General features: G+C 33.2%; 1 protein-coding gene across 9 annotated transcripts in view; it reads left to right on the top strand.

Moving 5' to 3' along the window:
* Positions 1 to 1,140: 1,140 nt before the first annotated feature.
* The window catches only part of LOC150097938 (protein Jade-1-like), a 335,931-nt gene continuing 312,682 nt past the window's right edge, over positions 1,141 to 24,389 (top strand). For 3 of the 9 annotated variants that reach the window (XM_090405950.1, XM_090405952.1, XM_090405943.1), the window contains exons 1-2: positions 1,141 to 1,736; positions 18,542 to 18,719. The gene's annotated coding sequence lies outside the window, so the exon portion shown is untranslated. Of the gene's footprint in view, positions 1,737 to 5,245; positions 5,325 to 11,597; positions 11,675 to 18,541; positions 18,720 to 24,389 lie in introns of all 9 variants that reach the window. The other 6 variants (XM_090405951.1, XM_090405944.1, XM_090405945.1 and 3 more) reach the window with 5 other exon arrangements.

The raw sequence follows: 24,389 nt of genomic DNA, 5'->3' as shown, positions 1-24,389 counted from the left end.
TCGTTCTAAACTTAACTAACAGTGATGGCCTAGAAAAGAGGTTATCTTTCTAACGATTTCCCAAAGTTACAACTAAAATATTTTGCTCTTCTCAGTTTGGAGAATGAAATCAAAGGCGATAGATGATTCATTTATTTAATCTGATGCAGATCATTAGAGCTAGCTAATTTTTGCACTTTGAATGAGATATGTGTCTTCAAGCTTTGAGACTAATTGTTATTTTATAAGGTAGGCAATATTACTTTCCGCATATAAATTTGTATGTGTCTTGTCTAGCTTCATTATAGCTTGAGTGCAGTTATTCGGCTGAAGAAAGAATATTTTTAGTCATAGAACAGTGGAAGTGTTTTAGTCTCTTTTTTTTTTTTTTTTTTTTTTTGCTTTTGCAATTCATCAACATTGAAGGTTAGAAAACATAGTATTACCAATCAGAATTAGAAAAACAAAATGACCTTAACTGCCTGCGGTTTGCTCTTGTTACCTTTTCTCTAATCAAATTAGTTAAAAATACATTGCTTTTGTGCGATTATAAAGGGCGAAAACCTATCATCCAATTTCCACAAACCCACGACCAAGAGAGCCGCCTACTTTTTTTCGGTAATTAATGTATTATTAATAACTTAGTGTATTATTAATAACAATATTATTATTATCAGGAACTCATCGAGTGAGGCAATACTATTCGCACCAGCGAATTCATTCAAGATATGTTAGATGATTTATTTAGTGCATGATTTACTTATAGCGAATTGTTATTGAAAAGCAGAGTGAAATAACGAAAATTGCAAGGGGAATGTTTCGTTCAGCGGCGGACGAATCTAGCCCAAAAAAATGGGGTTTGTCACTATTATTTTTGTTGGTGAAGTTTATTAAAATATTTAATTTAAAAATCGGCACTTAAATTCATAAACTTATTTTAACTGATAAATAGCAATTGTAGATTTTAATCGTTAATTAAAATCGTTTGATTTTAATTACATTCATTTAATGTTTCTGTGCATTTTTTTCCCAATTGCGTTTAACATTTGAAAATTGTAAGTTATAGAGGGCAGATCAACTGAAATGTGGGGAGTCTTACGACACTGGTGTATTAATTCTCAAATTTAGATCACGTGACCCCCCCTGCGTCAAACGCTTTAAAAGATTTTCGTGGCGCCAATTCGTTTTGAAAATTAGCGTTGTAATTCGTTATGTTTCTGTTTAATCTTGTTTAGTGGCAATTCTTCTAGTCAGTAAATTACGAAGAGTGCACACACATACTCCCTAAGCATAAAACTATTGGCTGTTATGTGAGGTGAGTGAATTTATGTTGAAGTACGTCAGCAGGAAAGCCCTTCCTTCCCAAGGAGCCAAGCACACGCAATTAGTGGACGTTCCAAATATGGCAGTCGTACTGCACTGCAGCCGTACTACACAATGAATGTGATGGTATCGATATTAGAGAACGAGAGTGATAATAAAACATTCTTATTAACCTCTGTGTTTTATTAAACAAGCTTATTTTACATAAATTCCTGAAATGTATAATGGAAAAATTAAATGACCTGCGACTTCTCCTCAGAAACATTGTGAGAGACATCTAGCGACAATTTCAAATCAGAACGCTTACCTGTTTACGTTCGTTTTGTACTACTGTTTGGCTTCTAAGATTATCTCGTGTCCCAGAATGGCCACTTTGAAGAAGAAGCTTGCGTTATTGTATGGTCACTGTCACCTTAAGGAAGAATAAATACACAGTAAGTATATACATAACGATGACGTTGCGTGTTTTAACATGATCATAAGGACAGTGTTCGCCACATTCTAGATTATAAAACTGCTACACAACAGTATTATTCTAGATCTGTGTACCATAAACGATTTTTACTGTTTGAAGTGCTATCCGCACATTTTTATATAAATTGTCAGTAGTATTAGCACATAAATGTTTCATAATAGTTACATTGGGAGCTTAATATGAAAAATGAGAAGCCATTGGTTTTGGCGCGTAAAAAAAATAATTAAAAAAAATAATCAGTGGTTAGGTGTCCTTTGCCTGACCAACGTTTTATCCTCATTTAAAGGTTCCGTCAATCAAGATTGATAAACCTTTTTCATACATGAGACTCCATTGAATATCCAGCTTTTCTTTATAAGTTAACACTACAAGTACATGCTTATGTTTGATGAAAATACCATTGAGATGATTAATTGTTTTAATGTTTATTTATACTTATTTACAAGTGATACAGGTGTTGTGATTTGGAAGCTGAATATAATAGTGACATTATTTACATACCATGCAATCACAGAGTGAATAGATCATAAAAATTAAATTCATTTCCCCAATCTAAAGATGTGCTATACAAAAATAATTTTTACTAATGTAATTTAAATATAAGGATTAGTCTCAGTTTTAAATTTATAACCCAGGCTTAAAGAACTTTGCAATGAATTATTTTGTCTTAAATTTCTGTTGTAATGCTGCTGTTACAACTTAGATTTCATGGCCTCTGGGGTGTGTTATATTGAAATTACATTGTATATAGTTAAGATAGCAGTTCTGATTCACATGAGATTATTTTGTTGGTCGGTAGTCATATGTTAATCAGAATGATAAACTATCATACTGTGTGCAGTAAACTAAAGTAAACAAAAGCATTTAATTATTCAGTGTTTATAGCAATTACATCCTCTTAAGTTATGCTCCTGGCATTTAGACTACACTAACCAGTTAGAACAATCACTTACTACATTGATGTACTGTACCGATTGCATTCTTCCATGCCCAGGAATTATTAGGTCTCATTGAAATGCCTGTGTTTAAGTATAAATAGACAGAAATAGAAGTTGAAACATTTACTTTGTTATTTCATACAGTAGTTAACATCTTATTAATCGCCTCCCCACCACACGTACACTCACATCTCCACTTTTATTCTCTTGAGTGTGTTTAGGTTGTACGGAATAGTTGGACATTTGGAACAGTGGTGGAATTAAGCCCATTCTGGTGTGGTATGGTCTATTTAGATCAGGTAAAGAACTAACTTGAAAATCCTATATCAGAGAGAGAGAAAAAACAACACCTAAGCATTGGTTAGAACAACAATCGTTAGGGAGTTGTATATCACTCATTCTCATAGTATTATTACTTGCTGACTAGATGGTAATGAAATGTCACAGTAGATGGTCACTACAAGTGCAGAATGGGAGGGTTGCAGCAAACTTCAAAAAATATTAATATCTCTGTTGAATATATATTTTAACATTTAATTAAAAAACTAAAAACAAATTCAGCATCTCTGCACAGCAATTATAAAAATGACAGTATATACTCTATGATTATTAGACCTGTGTTCAGTTGCTGTTGTGATGAGAGAGATCTTTGTGTGGACTTCATCAATTGAAGGTGAGTTAGCTGACCTCATAGAGAGGTAGTAGGACTTTTTCTCCTGGAAACATGGCATTTCTGCCCAGATCCTGGAAAATTGGCCAGAGAACATGCAAAATTTGTACACAAAAAAATAGTTTTAGCAGGCGATAGAAGGCAGTGTGAGTAGATGATGAGGTGGTTGGTTGTGTGGAATGGTGTTCCCTCTTGCAATGACTCCTTTGAGGAGACACAATAATAATAATAAAAAATGAAACATATCTTGAAGATACCTTTCTGTATTGATAATCTTTCTACTTGTATCATCTTGTTAAAGACAGTGCAGATGAGCTGATTAAACTGTATGTACTTGAAAGGAATAATGCTCCTTTGAATACCAAGCACAGCATGTGTGTAAAGTATCAGTTAATTTATTCTTAATAAATCATTCTTTCTCAAGTTGCTTACCATTCAGACATTCACTGGTTGATTTTTATCACAGAAGCAATTGTCAACAGTTTTTAATCTTTTGCTAAACAATTAAATCATTCATATTTGAGCATGCATATTATCATCTGCTTATTGAGTAAAAACCTTGCCAATAGCAACATGTATTGCATTAGAAGAAATTGCTGTCATAATTGACGTATATGAACTTTAAAAAAAATGTTTTTATAAAAATATACAACCCATTGAAAAAGGTTCAAGGAGCATTATATTATAATGAAATTCCTGATTTATGCAGAAATACTGGTTATTTAAAGTCTAAAATTTTACATGGCTTTGATATGTTTCCGGTTAGATTACAGTGATCTGGCTTTTCCATTTTATGCATATGGCTTTGTAAGGAATCTCAGTCACGCTTAGAGAAGGATCAAGGAGTAGACAAGTAGGATAGCCTCTCGCTTAGGGTGCAAAGTATCTTTCATAACTATTAAATATTGTTTATAAACATGTCCAGTATGAAAATTCCTTTCAATGTGGTATATAATTTGTAGTGCATACTTTTACTGAGTATTGCTTTCCAAAGATTCAAAGTAATTTATAGGCTTTCATGTCTTTTGAGATATGATAATTATTAATTTAAGTTTAATACAACTTTACATAAAATCTATTACATTAGTTCCTTCAGTTTTACATTCATAGTGAAGAATTTATGGAAATAAAACAAAAAAAAAATGTTTGAGTAATTATGTTTCAACTTCTGTATTGAGGTCATCATGGAAAACATGCATATGCACAGGATACAAACTACATGACACTACACAATAGTAAGATAAATTTAAATGAATGCTTTGTTTATCCTAGCCTAAATTCTGGTGAAAAAAAAAATCTTTTAAATAAAAATAAAATAAAAATATTATTAAATAAAATATATACAAAAATATAAATGAATTCACACACAAAAAAACTTTATATATATCTGTATAATAATATGTAGATGATATTTAAAGTTTTATAGCAGAACTACATTACACAATTTCTGTAATCCTCATATTAAGGTTTTTTTTCTGTTTGGGATTGTTCTTGATGCTATATGGGTGTTGAAGATGGGTCCACGAGATTCTTGGAATTATTAATTCATCATTCTTGTTTAGATTTGGATGATGTTTCAGCATCTTATAGGTTTTATTGAGGTGTGGTGTAGAGACTTGGTGCCTTTCCAGTAGATTCTGTGACATTTTTGAAGTGCATGGTCTGACAGGCCGGTTTTACCATAGTGAAGGAATTTAATGTGGTGTTTATGTTTGTTTTTTCTTATTGGGATGGTGCACCTTGTTTCCCCCTATGTAGAGTAAGGAAAGAATATATATATATATATTTTTTTCTTTCCATTTTCTGTAATTTGTTTTATACACTCCAATCAATAATTATGGCTATTTCATCTTATCATAGGGATATGGTATGCAGCATACAGCCCATTCTAAGTTGCTGATCAGCACTAAGGGACAAAATCTTGTGGACTTTGAAAATGGTATGATTGTAGGATAACTAGTTAATTGTTACCTAGTTTATCTTAAATATATAGTATTGTTCAAAATCTTGGAAACCATTTCATAATGTTATTGTACCATACTACAAAGCCAGTCTGGTTGGCTGTATAGATATTCTATAGGTTGCGAGATTTGAATCCCACTGTAGCATGAACATTGGTAAATGTCTATAGGTGGTAGATAATTTTTACCTAGTGTGAGACCACTGCCCTGCTTATTTGGAGGCTTGAAGTGGCTTGAAAATTGGTCTAGATCAGGGCTCAGATTATCTACTCCCCCTACTGCACTAAAATATGCTATGAATATTTTGTTAAAGATACCAAGCAATTTTAAACCTGGTTTTACTCCATTTCCCAAGTAAGCAAACAGACAAAATGTCAAGTTTGCGCCTGCAAATGATGCAAGTCTAGCTGATCCTACAGGTAGTGCAAGACCAAGGCAACTCGTGGTAAAGGTGGAACAAGCTCCGATCACTAATCTTAATATTTACCCTTAATGCCAACACACATCTCCAATAAGGGGATGTATGATGTTTTGTATTAAAGGCAAGGGGCCACTACCCAGACCGGTTTCGACCTTTATTGAGGTCTCATCAGTGGAAGCCAGGCTAGAAATACCAAGATTTAGTAATGTAGAGCTTGTAAGTATTTTACCAAAACAAGTTACCATAAGGTGTTTTAACCTTATTAAATATAAAAATCTCAGGAGGAGATATAAATGTAGAAAGTATTTATTGGAGATGTGTTTTGGCATTAAGGGTAAATATTAAGATTAGTGATTGGAGCTTGTTCCACCTTTACCACGAGTTGCCTTGGTCTTGCACTACCTGTAGGATCAGCTAGACTTGCATCATTTGCAGGTGCAAACTTGACATTTTGTCTGTTTGCTTACTTGGGAAATGGAGTAAAACCAGGTTTAAAATTGCTTGGTATCTTTAACATAATTATACCCAAGGTAAAAATACTTTCTTCTATGCTATGAATATTTTGTTGTTGGATTGACATATATTGCCAGAACATTGACTACTGTCTTAATAGTTTGTATCTCCCTCCCCTTCTCTAGCAGAACTGTCACTGTGCTTTATGGCATGGACACTGTAAGATCCTAGAATGTTTTGAGAGGTATGTTGTATAGCATCATCAGATTGCTTTCCATACATGTAAGAGCATTTTGAATGGATTCAAATACATGGATCTCTTGATCTATAATTCCAGAGATGTTCTGTGAGATTCACATTCATTGGCTGTGGTAACATCTGGAAATTGCCATGCCATCATGTATTTTGCAAATTGCTTCCAAATGATAAGAGGATGCAAATGATAAGGATGCATAAGAGCCACATGGGTTGCATGTGGCTCTTATGCATCCTTCTATAATGCCTGTACTATCTAATAAGACCCTAACCATGAAGGGGTATATCTAGTCAGCCACATTAGATTTAGTTTTTAGCATTAATGGTATATTATGGTTTATCAGTATCAGGGCTCTGAAATTCCTGGGAAAACCTCATAATACATATTCTTAATACCTGTTTCTGTTGGACCATGACATTTAGAAAAAAAACAAGGTTTTCACCTGTCTGCATGCTGTAGCAGGAAACAAGATTCATCTGAAGAGGCAACTTTTGTATGCAGTTTTCAGTTGTCTACTGAAGTCTCTCCAATACAAATTGTAGACATCATTGTCAATGATTTGGCATAAACCTGAGTGCCTACTTTAATTTCCACACAGTGGGAGGTTTTATTTATTTATTGTTTTATGTTGAACCCATACACAAGAAGTTAGTTGATCATCTTATAGTGCAATTGCCTTTAGAAATCATTACCATAAAAACTTTCATATATTCAGTTTGCGTGACATGTCTCCAAATTTTTTTTGCTTGTTCTCGACCATGGTTTAAAACATTTTGTTGTCTTTCACCCATCAGATCTCTAGTCATTAGCTGTTTTTAATTTCAGTATGAGATTACAAAAAAATGCATTAATGTTGATGCTGCAAAAGGTCTGTTTATTGTGTACTTCATATTTCCATTGAGGTTCTGTGGCAGAGTTCATGAGCAGCTATTGCTTTTTTTCTTAGGTATTATTTTTATATAATTAATAAATATAAATACTGCAAAATTTTGCTTTTTATGTTATTTACTAATATATGCATTTCAGCTGATTAAAAAGAAAATGGCAACATCTACCATGTAACTGTTATGTCAATACACGTTTTAGCGTGTTAATGTATTATTCTTCAGCATAATGGTATACATCTTAATGAGAGGTGGATATAGGCCCACAAATTTCCCATTATGTATATCACTGGTGCAGTGTGTGTGTGTGTACACAAATTCTTTTTTTTTTTTTTAATTAATTATCATATAAACAATATATGTAAATTATCCTTTATACAAAACAATGGTTGCACTGTTCAGACCAGATATACATGAGGTGAAATGACTGTTAAAAAATAATTTTTTTTTTGGTGGGGGGGGGGGTTAAAAGTGAATGTGCATACTTAAATAACAAAATGAAAAGAAGATATTCTACAGTAGCTTAACGAAGAACCAGTGAACTAGTAGGTATGTTATTGCTTGGGGCTACTTTATGTGATAGATCAGATGCCTTTTGTATGCCCACACATTATTGTAGTCATCTCTTTAGTTTGAAATGTACACATCTTCATAACACCACTATAGTTTCTGCTGAAAATAATTACATGGGAAAATATCCAAAAAATTATGATTTCAAATATTTTTTGTTTGTAATTCAATAATCACTTAGGTTACTGACCTGATTCCTTTTGTTTTATTTTGTAGAAAATAGAAATCAAATCATTTCTTATTCTATGGTATTGAGGTAATTTTCTTAACCTCTTAAATTTTCTTAATGCTGTTTTGATTAGAAACATTATTTCTCTTATTAAGGGAATAATTTCTTTTTCTTTTTTTTTTTTGTTAGAATTAATAATTTTTAATGTATTTTATTTTTAATAGTAAACAGAATTTTTTTTTTTACCATGTTTTTATAAATGATAGCATACTCATTTTGAGGCCTCAGCTGTACTAGTACAATTACAAGAAGTGAAACATTTACACTGAATGAACAGCTCCTTGCCATAATTGATTTAAAATTCAACATGTATGTAAAATAAATGGTAAGGTAATGGTGGGAAAAAGGAAGAGGTGGTCTGAGATCAGAATAGACTACTTGTTCATACCCATGAAAGGAGAAAGAAAAAAAATATTTTTGTTTTATTACAGTTTATATTTCACATATATACAATATGATGCAAGAAAAACAGTACTGAACTTCGACACTCCCTTTAGTATACGCCGTATGAGATATGCCGTTCGGCTGCATGCACATTAATAGAAAAGTACATGTAGAGTCTATACCATTACATTTAGTTGTAGCAATCGTGTTGACATTGAAAGAAAAGACATTCATTGTTGAACATTATTTTCGTTCATACAGAGTTGGATAGAGCAAATGGTTCAAGTCCCTATGACATGTTTGTGAGCAGTTTGTCTGTCATTTCCATAAGCATTCCCCAAGCAATAGTGTCATTATTGCCTTAATGAAGTGGTTCCGACATACCAGTAATGTTCTGCCACAATGCAAAGGGCATTTGGGGAGTCCATGAACTGTTAACATAAATGAGAATAATGGCATGTGCTGAAGCAAGTGTTACAGTCTTTGAAATGCAGTGAATTCCAAATAGAGGTAAAACTTGGGATACTGAGGCGATCACTACAGAGAATCCTTAAGGAGCTGGGTGCCTTTTTGTACATCATTCAGGTAAGTCAGTGTTTAAACAGTAATGCATTACACTGCATGGTGGGAATACTATATGTACATGCTATATGTGCATACGTGCTGACCAGTGTCTGTAAAGATCTATCCTTCTCCATAATATCTAGTTCTCGGATGAAGTGCATTTCCATCTAAGCAGTCATATAAACAAACAAATCTACAGGTTTCTTGGTTTATGTATCATTTGCCAAGAGAAACCTCTTGACAGTGAGAAGGTCACTGCATGATATGCAGTTTCTGCCCATGGCATAATTGGATCCTACTTCATTGAAGAAGGTAATGTAACCATGACCTTGAATAGCAAATGCTACATCAAGAATGTGTTAATTCTGTTCATTCAGGATTTGCATAGGATATGTCATGCAAAAACAGGTATTCGAACAGGATGAAGTAACCTGTCACACATCACATGGTTCTAGAGCCTATTTATCAGAATACTTCCAGAGGAGGCTCATTTCGAGGTTCACAGAATTCCCATACCCTTCACATTCTCTTGATCTCACATCACTTGATGTCTTCGTTTGGTTTATGTTGAAGAAATGGACATTCCACCATGACTTTCCTTCACACCTTGATGAACTAAAGGATAAAATTACATATATCCAGCAGATGTCCCACCCCTTGTCTGTAAGATTACTGAGAGCTTTTACATGTGTTATGAAACCTGTCTTGAAAAACAAGGTGCCCATTTCAAGCATGTAATCTACCATTGTTAATGCTTTATTCACCAAGATTCCACTGATAGTTGTGGATGTACATATCGTCAGGTGTAAACATTTATTTCTTTGTTAAGAAACCCATTTACTCCATAATATGTATCATTGTAGTTATTTAGTACTATTTTTTTTTTTTTCCAGCCATACTGTATAAAAAAAAAGAATTGAACTTCAGAGAGAGATGACAGAAATGGCCAAGTGGTAGAGCCGGATGGCAGCAATTTCATACGGGACTGAATCCATCATAATATTGATGTGAAGTTTGAGTAATTCTGCATCTAGATCCATATTGCTAGATCTGAGATGCCATCTATACAAGGAAAGTAATCTTGCTAATCATATACTTTACCTGCTAAATATTAAACATGCACTCACATTTAAAAAAATGGGCACTCTGTGAGCAGTGCTGATGAAAGACATTTAAATTCAGGAGAAATTTTTACTACTACTACTACTTCTCAGGAAATTAGAAATTTTTCATTGCACTGATTCATTTCTTTTTATATTCTTTTCAAACGTTAGCATGGAGAAAGTGTCTTGCAACTTTCTTTGTTACTTCTCCAGGATTTGAAGCATTTTAGACATAGTCTAAAGTTCCTTTATTGGTGTTAAATTATCCCAACTATAAATGCAGATGTGCGGATTTTACCTTGGATACTTAGATGCTTTTAGATGAGCAACTTTTCAGAGCCAGAAAAAAATATCTCCATGCATCTTTAACTGGATAGTTTCTGACAAATGTGGCAAGAATAGATGTTTTTGAACATTTCCTAGTGGCAAGTAAGGTACATTAGATGTCAGTGTGTATTAATTCACTCATTTTACACTTCTTGATATTCATTCATTTCAGTAAAATTATGGAGACTACAATTGTGTTAGGAATAATTATTTTAATTACTTTAATTCTCAATATTCATCTTTTTTGTTATTTTCATTCTTTAAGTTTATTACTATTTATTTATCAATATTAAAGTATAGTTGTTGTTGTTTTTTCTGTTCAGCATCACACAGAGAACATGATGATGGTTTCAGTTTTAAAAAATTGAGATTTTGAAGTGAAGTTGAGCTATAGAAAACAGAAAAAATTCTGAAATATCAATATTAAACATCAATTAATTAATCAGTTCTAATTTCACTCTTCTATGTAATTGTAACTAGTTAGAATTAAGATGATACAGTATTCACTGCTATTCTGTGTGTGTGTGTGTGTGTGTGTGTGTGTTGGTTTCCTGACAAAGTTGTTGTGACTGTTGAGCCAGCTCTTAGTTACTACTAAATAGATGTTACTCATGTTTTGCTTCTGATAAATCAGATTTCACATTTTAATTTATTATGGTTAGTATTCAATAGCCATATTTATGTTCTCAAAAGAACCATATCTTGAGATTTGCAGGTTATTAAAATCTTTGAGGATAAGGCATCCTTGAAAGCAGATTGAGCTCATTTGGGCTTTTGTATTATCTACATATAATACTGTTTCTGAGTTTTTTAAATTTTGACCCACAAGTTAGGCACTTCATTTAGAGCTGAAAGCATATAAAATGTGATGAACAGATACTTAAAATTATTATATAATAGTAATAGGAGCCTGTCGGATCAACTTTTTAATAATATTTGAAATTCTAACCTGAATGAGTAGCGATTCTTTAATGTGTAACATGCTAGATTTTATCTTGCATATTATTGTACCCAATTTGTTTTCTTAGTTTTAATTTGTGTATCTTGTTTAAACTTTCAGTTAATTCGGTCTTTGTGAACTCTAGTGGCATGATGTTCAAATTAATGGATCCCAGTTATTTTACAATATATCAGGTAGTTGATATTATTGCTGTGTTTAAAATCCCTAAAAAAAAAAAAAAAATTGCATTTTACTGTAATAGAGGGAAAAGCTTAAGCATTATGTATGGGAAGCTCTCTGGGCTGATCCCTTTTTAAACCATCATCAAGGATACAAATTAAATGGAAACATTTAATTTGTATAGGGCAGTTCCCTATACATAATGCTTAATAATTTTCTTTCCTTACTTTTAATCCTGGAGCTATGTAGAAATAATTTCAGAAATCCAAATCATTGCCTTTTACCTTTATTATTATAATTATCATAATCACCACAATAATTAACAATTATAATTAATTCTGCTGCACATGTAACAATGTCAGAATATTAATTTTTGTCATATTTTATTTAACACAAGCCATATTTGCTAAGGTGGCCAGGCCATGTAACCTGGAGAAGCAGTTTTGTTTTTGATAACTATCCCCTGCAGTGCACAGCTATTTTCTCTCCTGAAATTGAGCAGATATAAAGGTTCACAGTTACTAATTAGCCACATCTTTAACCTTAATGCTCTGATAGGTCAGTAAATCTCATCTAATATGATAAATCTGTTAGTTGTGTGGTCCTTTAAGATTATTAATAGTTATTAATTAGTCCCTGGAAATTGGAATGACTAGACAGAAAGTGAAGTTAGCTAACATTTGGAAAATAATGTGAATATGGGAAATGAAAGCACTTCTGTGATATAGTCAGTAGAGTTTTAAACCAAGGATAAATTAGCTGTTTTCATGCTTTGGCTGAATATTTCTTGTTACTTGGAAATCCCCCCCCCCCCCTCTTGTAAAACAGACTAATTCAGAGAAGTCATGCATTGAAAAATGTAGCAAGAATTTAATACAAATTTGTGCACTGATGCACAAATACACTTACAAAATGCAGCAAATATTACTACTGACTTTGCTACTAAATAACTACAAATATTATCACTTAAGTGGTTTGAATTTTTAGAAAAAAAATGGCATAAGTAGCAATATTTACTACTTATGCAATTTTAATTTAGGTAGCAAATTGCATACAAATAAAAAATGGGGAAAACTTATTGCTTGTTTATGAGGATGAGACTTCTCCAAATTTTTGCTGTAGATGAACCAGCAAAAGTCAGTGAGAACCAGTCATTCTGATTTAAATTTGGGTAGTGTAAAAGTGCTTCTGCACTCTTTGAACAATCTCCCACTTGCACCAACACTGTAGCAAGGTGGGTATTGAACCAAAGGATGTGGTCACAGTCTAGTCGAATCTGTGCTAACCCAAGCCAGATTCTTCAGACTTATGAGTGGTGTTCTTGCTGTCATTTTTCAAACAGAATGTCCTGTTTGTACAAAGTAAGAATGAAGGCAGTCATTCTTAACCTAGTAAACACCAGGGAGGGAGAGGGGCTGTTTATCCTTCTTAGAGGATAACCAGGAAGAGATTTTATTTCAGGAAAAAATGTGGGAAATAAATTGTCTTTTAACAGCCTTTGAAATTGATTCAGATTTCTGCAATCTCTGGAATTGGGATTATCTATTCAGGGTTCCTGGAAACCATTGGTATGAATCAAAGATACATTGATTCCTTGGAGATGATTCCACTCTGTAGCATGGTGTCAAATTCTAGTCTGAGATCCTTGGGGGGTGGAGCAAATAAATTGTGCTCTGTTAATCAAGGATTTGATGATGCCCAATTTTTGAGAAGTATGATGGGCTGAATCTTGTATGTAATGGCCTGTAAAGGTAGGTTTACAATGAACTGAAGTTATACATAAATGGGGTACACAAGAGGATGACATCCAAGAGGGTTAATTTTCCATAACAGGTTCATGGTTGATTATCTTTTGGGATAAATAGGATGTTCTGTTGAAAAATTACTTCAGAAACACCAGTTGTACATCTTTAATAAGCCTGAAGAATCTGGCTTAGCTCAGCATGGATTTTACTCTGACCACATCATCCTCTGCTCCAGTACCAGCTTTTTACGTTGGTGTTGTTTTAAGTTTGAGCAATTGTTCAAAGTGTTTTTACACCACTCATGTATAAATCAGAATGACTGTCTGTTATAGTCAAAATTAGGGAGCCAAAAACTGCTTGCCATTTATCAGGATGAGTTTTTGACTCATCCTGATAAATGGCAAGCAGTAACTCCTCGCTCCTTTTTTTTTTTTTTTTTTTAATTACTTATTTACTATCTGTCGCATGGCATCACTCTAGCACATGGCTCATATCTATGAAAGGGAATTAAATTCATTGTAATTGCTTCACCTTTTGAATTGCTTGTGCTTGTGTGCTAGTGATTTATTAGATTCAGATTGAAATATCTGCATTATTAAATTCTGGTGTACTACATGTTTCTATTAATCTTTTACTATGCCATAAGTGGCATTAAAAACTGTTATAGATAAGTATATTAGTACATATCCTGTAAGTCTTGATTCCATAAACATAGTTATGTTCTTCAGGATAGATGTTAATAGAGTGTCAGTCTATCCAATGTTGGCTAAGTTGTAGACACAAAGAATTCCCCTTTGGAGAATGGATGAAGTTGCTAGTTGGATATATTTTATGAAATTTGGCTATCTTTTCAGTTTACTCAGATAGAGGGGATGGGAATAGTTTTGTTTTGATCTGGTGCTGGAAAACATGCAATATTTTCTCTGTTTTATAGAGGATGTAGTCATTGGCTTAAGTGTTTAGAAATAACTGCCCAGCTAAGAAGATAGCTCTGTCAGTAGCCCTGGCACTGTGTATTGACATGCTGTACTATTTGAATGGATGGTGATGCAACTGCTTATGTAAGATTTTTTTTTTTGTGTAACACGTGTGGTCTTGCTTTCCGAAAAACCTGCTACATGACAACTATTTTGGTAGTTATGTAACATTTCTAGGAAAGCAAGATAATTATTTCTTTTCTATAGTGAAATGAATTTTTGGATGTTAGTTATATAAATGTGCTAAAAATGTATCTAAAGCATGTCTAGGCTTTGAGACATGCATATCAAGCATATTATCTAAGTTTAGGCAGATCTGTAGTAATGTTAAGTTTGTGGTTTTCTAGAAATTGGGCTAAAAGGAGGAAAAGAGAAAACCCATTGCATTGCATTTAGCTGTATATTTGTATATTTTTCCTTCCCATGAAAAATAACTTGAGTGTATGGTAAATCTGAATAATTAGCATGTTAGAAGAGATATATGGCATAATAAGGTCAGTGGTTTCTGTTCAGTAGTAAAAATTTCAGACATCATGATGTTTTAAAGTGATTCCAATGTGTAATAAAGGGAGAGTTGCTTGTATGTGTTTGCTTGTATAGACATGCATATCAAGCATATTATCTAAGTTTAGGCAGATCTGTAGTAATGTTAAGTTTGTGGTTTTCTAGAAATTGGCTAAAAGGAGAAAAGAGAAAACCCATTGCATTGCATTTAGCTGTATATTTATATTTGTTTGTTTGTATATTTTTCCTTCCCATGAAAAATAACTTGAGTGTATGGTAAATCTGAATAATTAGCTCAGAAGAGAAATGTGGCATAATAAGGTCTGTGGTTTCTGTTCAGTAGTAAAAATTTCAGACATCATGATGTTTTAAAGTGATTACAATGTTTAATAAAGGGAGAGTTGCTTGTATATATAGGTGTGTGTGTGTGTGGGGGGGGGGGTAATTTTGCTAATTGTATTGCAAACATGTAAGTGGTATTGTCTATGCTGTTAACTGTAGAACAAAGGGTTTCTGAATTTTTGTTGCCCCACATGTCTAGGGCAGTTTAACATAAGGTTTTGGCTTTCTGGTATTCCTTTAGGCCAAGATGTAACTTTTTTTATATAACTTGTAAAAAAAAATTTTTACATTTTTTTTTTTTTTTTAATCTATTGTAACCTGGTGAGTAGAGGAGTCTTTCAGATTTTTTATTTTTGATCCATTATGAACAGTTGCATTACCCTTATTTGCTTTAGTTATAACAATATTTTTGTTTCTATGTAAGTTCTTTTTAGGGCTGTCATTTCTTTTATTGGAATGTTGCTTTTAAGAGGTTTTTATTTTCTTAATGCTAGCAACATCCAAGTGAATATTGTCAAACTACTCTGGGAGATAACTTGTAGATCCCATATTCAGTACTAGTCATGATTTTTAGAATAGGATAATTTAAGCATCTTGTGTATTCGAAAAGTTTGGTGGTATTGGAACCCAAAAATATACAGTAACAGCAGAAATGATGCAGTTACATAGAATTCTTCTCTTATAAAATCTTTGTGCATTTGTGTTAGTGAAAAGAAGTTTGCTTTTTTTTTCCCACCTCAAAAATCTTATTTATTTTTGAAATCATGTAGGACAAGAAAATTAGATTTTTCTATTTTGTTCTCACTGTTAAAATTTTTCTCATCTTCCCCTTAACTTGTTTTCTCTTATGAACTATCGATGTCAATGTAATTCTTGGCTCTTTGTCATTCTTATTTAGTGAAAATATAAGTTTTGTCTTGTTGACAATTAGGGAAACATTTTGAATTCATATGATTTTCTTTTTTTTTTAATTTGATTTTTTTATGATGCAAAGACATCAAGGGTCATACTGCACCAGAACAAAGTCACTGCAATGCATGTGGTAATTAGTTAGTATGACAACCACAAACATCTGTGCCCTTGGTGGGATTCGAACTCAAGGCCTCTTGGCTGGATAGCGGATATGCTATTGGCCAACCAGGTAGGCATTCATGTATGACATAGTTTGGCACTGTTTCTTGTTTTTATAGGAGAGGGGTAATTTTTTATGTAGAAATTGATATTCTGTTTTCTTTTATATGTGAAATCTTCCATGATGATAACTATCATAGTACTGTAGAGATAATTTACATATGATATCAACTGTCATTCATAGCATTCCTGCTGGTGGTGGTGGTGGTGTTTTGGTTGTTTTCAGGCGAGGAATAAACACATTTTGACTTTCTTTACTATCATACATGCTGTCATCACTGCTGCCTTTAGAAATATCCCAGATGAATGAATATCTACAGGAAGTCTAGAAGATGGTAACCCCACATATTCCCTTCCTACTATTAAGAATTGCATGGATAACTTCATGTATCTCAAGTAATATTACATGCAAATTATCTGGTTCAATGAGGTATCATGTTATTTCCATGATTACTACTTTGCCACTTCTCCAGTATACCTAAGCTGTGTATATGTACCCACGCAACATACATTTTCACTTCTTTATGTCTTAAAAAAAATTTTTTTTTAGTTTATTTTTAGATTTTTTTTTTTTTTTAAAGAACTACTGTTGAAGATTAAGATTTGTGTTATACAGCGTGTATGTGTTCCACCTACTTCATTATTAATGCTTTTGAGGGGAAACACCAAGAAGACTTATAAATAAGAGGACATAAAAATTTATTCCAGCCTTCAGCCATAAGAGAGATACATACATACATATGTATATGGCTTTGAATTCCATAATTATCCATTTGGCTACTCATTTATATGTAGTCATACTATGAAGATGTTTTTCAGGTCAGTTTTATGCTTTTGATGGGAAAACGGAGACATCAGAAGACTTATTCATCGCTTGAGATGGGGGAAGGGAAAATTAACTTATAGGTTAACATATACTGACTGATGACAACTGACTAAACCAGTATGCATGAGATTATCTACTTAACATATATAGATTGATTTGTGTATATACAGCAGACTCTCGACTATCTGGCCTACGTACTATCCGGAGCCCAGATTTTATCATGGAGAATTATAATAATACAGTAATTCTCTGTGATAAAATGAGGAATACGTACTGTAATTTACTTTGCCTAGGCATTGCAAGCGGGCGTCTGCTACAATCCTCCTACATGCCATGTACATAACACAAGTTGAGACATGCAAAGTGTGGATTTCCCCGCTTTGTCATTGTGTATCAGATGTCCACAAGTGCGGAATAATTTTGCCACTGTTCCTGATTACGTTAGTAAATTGTTGTTTGGTGTGCTTCGTTGTTTTTTTATTAAAGATTATGAAATGGGTGATAAAATAACTGACAATGATATTGTGGAAATGGTAACACAGGGGGAAGAAGAGGAGGAGGCATCCTTAGATGACAGGAAAAATCTCATTTCACATTCAGAAGGGTTCAAGATGATTGAGGCAGTGCTGCAGTACATTAGTGAGCAGGAGGAAGCGACGCTAGCTGATATCATCTGCTTGCGTAAGTGGAGGAACATTGCATAGTGGAAGAGGACTAAAAGGGTGAAACAGTCATCTATCAAGGACTTTTTCAAAAACTAAAAACTAAGTTTTGACTCTTTCATCTTAGGCCTCCCTTTTCATATTTGTGTGAAAAGGTAGGCCTAGAACTTCGGCCTATCTGGCTTTTGTGTTATCCCGCCTGCCCTTCCGCTACATTAGGCTGGATAGTCGAGAGTCTACTGTAACTGATTTTTCCTTTTCTCATATTTTTAAATTTTTATATTTTTTTATTAATAAAAATTGAATTAATAATATAATATATAGTAATTAATATATATATAATTATTTTTAACTGGATATTTTATTTAATCCTTCCGTAATGGATGCAGCTTACTGTTTTATTTTGCTGAGTATCATAATAGTTTTGCTCAATCCATATTAAAATATCTAGATTTTTTTCATTAACATTTCAGGCTGAAATGCTTCTTTTGATAAGTTTGCCTGCCAGTTTATCTGTAAATTTTCTTGAACTCTTTCCCATACTAATGATTTTCCTTTCTCTTAGAATTTTAATAATGTTTATTATTATATATTTGCTAATGGTTTCTCACAAATTATACATGCAGTATTTTAATATGTAAAAATTGAAACAAGGAGTATTTTTATTTTATTATTATTATTTTTTTAACTTTTCAAGGAGTTACCCAGTCGTTACAGTTCAGCAGAAGCGCAATCTTAGATGCATAAATTTGTTGGCTCTGAATGTGGTCATGGATAACAGAACCACCTGGTTCAGAAAAAGGATTTCATACAATTTAGTGAACCTGACTGATTGCTCAACTCCCTAGTAGATCTGTATCAACAGATTTTTGTGAGTACGTACTGTTAAGATATAATTTTAAATGTCAATACTAATTTATATATATATATAACCGATTATATGTCTGTCCTCAATGCCATCATGGCAGTGAAATAACATTAAATGCCAGATCTTGTGGTCATTATTTCTCTGAAGTGATAAGTGATCTGATGGTAATATTCTCAACAGCTATTACTGTTTTGTCATGTGTTATTTAGATTCTGAAATAAACCATAAGAATTCTTTCTCTTCATAACCTTCATTTAGTTAGTGCACTAAATCGTTATTATATATTCCTCATGTAACTCTTCTAGATAAACTGACCATTATGATTTCACCATGCAAGATTTTTAATCAAATTCACATCATGACACACTTGATATAACATGAAGTTTAAGCTGAATGTATTTCAGTATCAGTTTTTACCTGTACAATCTTAAAGTTATACAAAAAAAAAGTTTTTAACATTTTTCTAAAAGTTTGTAGTAGTCAAAATTGCAACACATTTGTTGATACCTTCACCTAGTTCTTAGAAATGTAAAATGATTACCATAACTGGTACAACGTATGAATTTTTTTATGTTAACTATACCCTTAAAATGTTATAACAAAGTGCATTTAGTACTGTGGATGGGTTAAGATAATTGGTCTTTAGAACAGGGTTCTTTAGAGAACAAATATACTTTTTCGAGTGTTTGTTCCAGTAGAATGTGCTGTTATGAAGTTCCCAATGCATGCCTTCAAGGATTGATATATACAGCAAATTATGATAATACTACATAATTATGTTTACATTATTTCTAGCTTCCTGTCAACCTTTGTCACCATTACAACTTACTTCAGTTGAAAAACCCTTAAGAAGGTTCTTCATCTCATTGAAGATATTCACATTTGGGTCTTTCCACTAATATGGAGTATGAATGTTCTTTGCTAGTGCCCCTGATATTGAAACTAATTTAACAAAGGAAAACTTGCTTATTTATTCTTATACTGGATTTCATCAATGACAGATTTGCATATCAGTGTTCCTCGGAAGTGCTAATATACACAGCAAACAACTTAGAACTTGGTGACACACTTGTCACCAAGTTCTAAGTTGGTTGTGGTGGCATTAATACAGACTGGCTGTTATGTTTGCTTACAGATAGTCTGTGAAGGTCTGTTACTTCAGTTTCTCAGAAACAGTAGAATGACATACTGAATCTTATTACAAATATTTTAAAATACCTAGTATTTTGGTCTCCTTGCATATTCACTAATATTTAAAGAAACTAGAAGCAGTGTTTTCTTTGCCTTGTTTCTCTCTTCTCTTTGAATCCCATCTAGGAGAATGTGAAGAACTTAATAAGGATCCTTTCTTTTAGTGTTACATGGTGATCAGCATTCATTTTAGAAATTATGGACTTTGCAACTGTGTTATAAATAACTCTTTTAATTTCCCGACATTTCGATCTTCATATTAAGATCATTATCTGGAGCATATACAAATATACAGCACAAACTGAGTTACGTTACATACACTAAGCTAGAGAAACAATGATTTGATCACAGGTTATTCTATTGGCATGACCTCTAGTGAAAAAACACACAACACTTCATAAACATAATCAAAGACACTACATTAGAAAAAGATGATTTATTAGTCAGTTTTGATGTCTCTGCCCTCTTTACAAATGTCCCAATCAATGACACAATCCTTCTTTTGCAAACAAATTCCCTCCAAATATCATGGTGCTCTTTGCACATGTATTATGTTCTGGTTATTTTGTATGGCAAAACGCTTTCTACCTACAAAAAGAAGGCACAGCCATGGGCGTGCCATTATCCCCCCCCCATTGCTAACTTTTATATGGAACATTTTGAGCAACATGCTATAGATTCCTCTTCTTTAAAACCCAAAGTCTGACTTAGATACGTTGACGATGTTTTCACGATCTGGTCCCATGGCCCCAGACACTAGACACTTTCCTTGGCCACCTAAACAAACAAACAACACAAATGCATACAGTTCACAATTGAGAATGAAAAACAGAACACACTTCTGTTTCTAGATACGCTTGTCACATGTCTTCCTTCTGGCAATCTTTCCTTCATTGTTTACAGGAAACCTACACACAATGGCCAATATATACACATAAACTCCTACCACCACCCAACACAAAAACAAGGTGTCATTAATACTCTAAAAAAACAGGACTTTGAAGATCTGCTCCAATGAACATGCACTGAAAGACGAATTTAAAGTTATCAGCAATACTTTTCTAAAAAATGGTTACAGCCAAAATACTATTAACAAAATTCTCTACAAGATCTTAACAAAAAACAAAGATAAATCAGACTACAATAAAACTATAACCATTCCTTACATTAAAGGGACATCAGATAAAATAAACAGAATACTACAAAAATGCAACCTCAAAGCCACCTTTAAACCTCCTGCAAAATTAAAAAGCTTACTCAACTCATCCAAAGACCCACTCCCTCTGCTGGTCCACCCTGGAGTATACCGTATTTATTGTACCTGTAATATACTATATCTAGGGGAAACAGGATGCACAATCCTATCAGACAAAAGAACATAAATGACACATTAAATATAATAACTATGGTGAAGCTGGCCTTTCTGATCATGCCCTGAACACTTTTGATAAAATTGACTGGAAAAGCACCAGTTGTTTACATCATACCAAAGCATGGTATGAACGCAAATTTATGGAAGCCTGTGAGGATTGTTATCAACCACCCCAATCTGAACAATAATGATGGTCTTAAAATCCCAAATATATGGAAGGCAGATATTTGACTGATGGAACCTTCCTCTCTAAGAGTAACTATAAACAGGACTGTAGATAATCCTAAATCAAAAATAACAATTGTAATGCTAAAAATAGGACATCATTGTTACTGAAAGAAACCTATCTATAAGAAAGAATGTTTTCTCATGTTATCATAAATAGAATTTAGCTTGATGTAGTTTCTAAATAATTAATTTGTAATTTTTTCCCCTCACTAGAGGTCATGCCAGTAGAATAACCTATGATCAAATCATTGTTTCTCTAGCTTACTGTATGTAATGTAACTTAGCTTGTCCTGTATATTTGTATATGCTCCAGATGATGATCTTAATATGAAGATCGAAATGTTGGGAAATTAAAAGAGTTATTTATAACACGGTTGTAAAATCCATAATTTCTAAAATGAACCTAATAAGGACTTTTCATCTAAGTTGATTTAGCCTTGTGAAGGTGCGTTTCTCTTCCAAAAACACTATCTGGTCAGAACATATACAATTTAGACATATTTAGGCTGTATAGTTTTAGTTGCTTTAGTTGTAATTTGAACGCTACTACCAGAATTTCCCAAGTTAATGATAGTAAAATAATTTACCAGTTGATCCTCCTTTGTTGGTTTATTTGTAAAAAAAAATAGGAAAATGTTTTTCTGGTCTTTGTTTAGATCATCTCTAGCAATGATCATTGAAAAATAAATCCTCTAATTTCTTTTTTTCTTCTTTTAAGTTCATAGGCAGCAACTCTTTTAGCTCAATCTTTTAGAAATTTGTGATTAACTGTTAATTTCCTTCCATCACAGAGGTTGATATATTCCTCTGTCAACTGATTAAAATCAGTTGAAATAGAGAATAATTCGTGTTTACTTTTATATCTAGTATACAAAAATGAAGAAATCAAAGCATTCATATATGCAAATTTACTGTGATTAAAGAGACATTTGTTGAAAAATAGTATGAATCTTGTACAAAAACTGCTAACAAAATTTTTGTGTTATCATCATTGCTTGTTTTTTTTTGAAATGATACATTAACTGTCATATAAATGATAACTCAGTATAAATTGCATTCCCTATCACTGGGAAAATGTACTTTGTTTGCCATATTACTGATGATATAACATAGTTTCCTGTTCCCTCCCCCCACTCTTGAAGATACATATCAGGTACTTATGTTGATACATTTATCTGGTATGACAAATACACTTGAGCTGGCACTGCCTAACAGTAAAATTACTTGCACTCTGTACGAAGTATATAAGTATATTTTCAATATTGTCATGGAAAATATTTCATTTTGTGTAGTTTGTCATATATCTATTTTATCCTTAATAATTTGGCTTGTAAGTTGTAAGATTAGTGATTTCATTATTTTTATCAGCTGATTAATCATGAGAGTTAGTTGTAAAGTGTTCATAGCTGGAGAAGAAGAGTGTCATCATTGCTCCCCCCCCCCCAATGAAGCATAATATCATCATCATTATTATTATCATACAGGCATGGAGTCCGAAGACTCATCATGGGAGACTCAATCTATTCACACAATCATACTTTGACCCATTAGCAGAACAAAGCACTAACCACTGACTCTGTCAACCCATTCCACTCGTTCACAACTCTCTAAACAAAATATCTAATCCTCACACCCCTACTAACCATACCTTTATTCAATTTCCAGGGATGACCCCTTGTTCTGGTCTCTCTCTAACCAAGTGATGAAACATTTCTCCTGCATCTATCCTATAAAACCCTTGAAGAAACTTAAACGTTTCTATCATATCTCCTCTTTTTCTCTTATCAACCAACTTCTACAATCCACACACCTTCAGTCTATCCTCATAGGGAACATTCTGCAGGCCACTCACTATCTTGGTCGCTCACCTCTGAATCCTTACATTGCTTCCTCATCCCCAAGAAACCAAGGGAACCAGACTTGAGCACAGTAATCCAGATGTGGGCATATCAAGGCCTTATAATAAAGAGGAATAACAACTTACTTATTTCCACTTGTTAATGGGTTCTTCAGTAGCCTAGTAATCTTAGTAACCTATTACTAATCTAATAACCTTAGCAATATGCCTTTAAACTTTAACATTGTCTACCACTACCTCTAAATTTCTAGCTTTATCTATTTCCTGGAGTACAGTGCCATCAATGTGGGACATGGCTTCTAACCTATTTATCCCAAATTGCATAACTTTACATTTCTCGACATTATAGTGACACCCATTAACTTTATCCCATACTGACAGCCTATTTAAATTATTCTGCAAGCTCTCCACATTGCCTTGATTAACTATTACTCTATCTAATTTTGCATCTTCAGCAAACAACTGAATATTTATTTTTAGGTTATTTCCTATATCATTTATGTACAAATTAAACAGTCCCAGCACTGGATCTTGTGGAATAGCTCTAGTCACCTGTTTTTTCCTTGATTCTGTCCCTCCATATACCACTTTTTGATATCTGTCCAGCATCCACCCTTTTATCCACTTAACCAGTGTCATATCCCCGTATGTTCTAATTTGCGTAACAGAGTTCTATGTGGTATTCTGTCAAATTCCTCTGCCAAATCATTGTATAGCCATTTCATTTATCCAATTCAGCTGCTACTCTATTATAAAAATTTAGTAAATTACTGAGGCATGACCGACCCTTCACAAAGCCACGTTGACCCTCATACAGTATCATATTTTTATCTACCCATTCTTGAATTCTTTTTTTGACCAATTTTCTATAGTACTTTTACCACCATGCCAGAGATACTGATTGGTCTATAATTTGCTACTGCAGTCTTAGAACCTTCCTTATGCAAAGGAATTATTTTGCCCTCTATCCTCTCCCTTGGAACTCTACCAGAGCTGAGACTTAAATTAAAGAGCTAAGTCAAAGGCAT

Source organism: Typopeltis vanoorti, chromosome 16 (genome assembly GCF_054136105.1).
Source record: "Typopeltis vanoorti isolate ZY-2024b chromosome 16, IOZ_Tvanoo_1.0, whole genome shotgun sequence".
Classification (NCBI taxonomy): domain Eukaryota; kingdom Metazoa; phylum Arthropoda; class Arachnida; order Uropygi; family Thelyphonidae; genus Typopeltis; species Typopeltis vanoorti.
The sequence above is the reverse complement of the archived record's forward strand: the minus strand, read 5'-3'. Positions and strand labels throughout refer to the sequence as shown.